This window comes from Sinocyclocheilus rhinocerous, unplaced genomic scaffold, assembly GCF_001515625.1.
Source record: "Sinocyclocheilus rhinocerous isolate Xijiao unplaced genomic scaffold, SAMN03320098_v1.1 scaffold689, whole genome shotgun sequence".
NCBI lineage: Eukaryota > Metazoa > Chordata > Actinopteri > Cypriniformes > Cyprinidae > Sinocyclocheilus > Sinocyclocheilus rhinocerous.
The window spans coordinates 1024708-1027024 of record NW_015652129.1 but is presented as its reverse complement, the minus strand read 5'-3'; the positions used below and the strand labels follow the sequence as shown (position 1 = coordinate 1027024).

Here is a 2317-nt window from a genome sequence, read left to right as displayed (position 1 = left end):
AAAAAAAAAAAAAAAAAATGCAATTGTTAATTCCGCTTTCCAGGTGTCAAAAATTTAAATAAAAACACAAGCTCAAACATTTCATTTTATGGAATTTCACTTTTTTTCCTACTAAAAACACAGGGTCATGAAAATGATTAATTACATAAATTAAATATTTTAACCTTAACTGACTAAATTACTAGGATGGAGTGCAATATTTTGCAATAATTTAAATAAAAAATAAATCTAAACATTTAAATCTGAATTTGACCTTTTGCTAGAGCTCATTTGTTATTCTGTAATATGATACCTCTAGTCAAGTTCAGTGCCAAATGTGAAACAAAGGTTAGAATAAAGTCTTAAAATAACTACAAAAATATTTTTTACAGTTAAAAAACAAAACAAAAAACGTTGTGCTGTAGTTTATACTGTTTATATTGTAAGTAATTGTAATTTAAAACTACAAAACGATATTGTGTTTTATAAACCCACTCAAAGGCATCAAAAGTGCCTAAAAATAGAGCATTACACTACATTATACAAAATGAAGCTTGTTAACAGTACAGAAAATATGTAGAAACTCAGTTAAGCAATTTAAGTGCACTTTCATAACAAAACGTCATGATTAAACCTCATCTCTATACATTTCTGCAGGTTATTCTTGTATTTCAAGAACTCTGAAAACTAGTTAAACTGAGATATACACTGTCACAGGAAGTTACAGCTCATATAAAAGTCTGAATGGAAGTTGACACTTACTCCATCGTGCTGAGGTGATCCGGTCTGAAGAGCTTCTGTGAGCGCAGTAAACCGCAGTGGAAGAGCTCACGTTTTCAATTTAGTAGAACATTGTCTCACTCTTCTTCATTTGATGTCGAGACTGATCGGTTACACGATAAATCGTTCAAAAGTTTTGGAGAACAGAGGAGTATCACGTCAAACCAAACAGTAACCGCATCACATGAGCTCGTATCCATCCGCCGCCGCGCCCCTCAGCGCAGGGTCCAAACTAACGGGGCAAATTTAATCCGAACTTCAACCTCGAGTCCATATATCAGTCGGCAAAACACTGTGATGTCCCGCTTGATCTCGATTAAAGTTCACAGCATTCGCGTTTTAGAAATGCATTTCCTTTTGAAATGTAGAGGATAAGTAAATTCTGATGATTATTAAAGTGGGTCCAGATTGCCAAAACCAGACTGGGTGTATATCGAAGCACAAATCTAAGCACAGAGACCATTGTAAAGCACTATTTAACCACATGCGACGAGGAAGGACACTATATTACACTATGGAGATGTAACTCTTGTTGCAGCCCTGTTGCATCAGACCTGCTGGAATGTTGCCCGAGTTGAAACTTTGTTGCCACATTTGTCCTGATCCGTTTATGCTTTGGACATGTATAATGAGGTTTCATCTTTAAGACCATTGTTTGAAAAAGAAAAAAAAAAAGTCAAGACATTTGCTGTAAAAACACTCGTTAGCTTGTTTTGATTCGCACCACACTTCCACCTCTGTATAAAGGAGACCGGGGCTAGTTGTCACACTGAGAAGTTTGTCACAAAGGTTGTGTCTCAGAAACAACAGGGTTTCGAGTCAAAAGTCCAATTACAGACACATGTATGTGTTTCTCTAGCTGTGGGTTTTATGTTGGTTTCAAACATCTAGTTCAAAGATGTCTTACATTTTGTGTGTGAGGGTGAATTCTGTGCTCCAAACTAAAATTAGACTATCATCATATTTATTCTGTAGCTGTTGGATATCCAGCACACATTCAGACAGGTGTCAAGTAGGTATAGAATAAGGGGACATTTAACTGAAGAGCTGAACTGTGTTTTCTGGACAAGGGTGACAGGTTGGGGCAAGTTGTCACATTGATTTTAAATGCATTTTAAATATACTGTATGTATATAAGATTAATTAAAAAAAAAAGAAATTAATACTTAATTCAGCAAAGATGCATTAAATTGATTAAAAGTGACAGTAAAGGCACTTTTACACTAATTTCCATTTTAAATAAATGCTGCTCATTTAAACTTCATCAAAGAATTCATAAAATTGTACCCTGGTTTCTACAAAAATATTAAATTGTTTTCAACTTTGATAATAATAATAAATCTTTCTTGAGCAGCAAATCGGCATATTAGAATGATTTCTGAAGGACATGAAGACTGGAGTAATGACTGCAAAAATATCAGCTTTGTGATAATAAAAATAAATAAGCATTTAAAAATATATTCAAATAGAAAAAAGTTACAATTGTAACAATAATTCACAATATCATTGTTTTTACTGTATTTTTGAGCGGATGAATGCAACTTTAATAAGCATAAGA

General features: G+C 33.6%; 1 protein-coding gene across 1 annotated transcript in view; it reads right to left on the bottom strand.

Moving 5' to 3' along the window:
* Positions 1-1231, bottom strand: part of LOC107713463 (uncharacterized) — a 3433-nt gene extending 2202 nt beyond the window's left edge. Inside the window, exon 1 of the mRNA XM_016518972.1 lies at positions 742-1231. The gene's annotated coding sequence lies outside the window, so the exon portion shown is untranslated. The remainder of the gene's footprint in view (positions 1-741) is intronic.
* Between the last annotated feature and the right edge of the window lie 1086 nt (positions 1232-2317).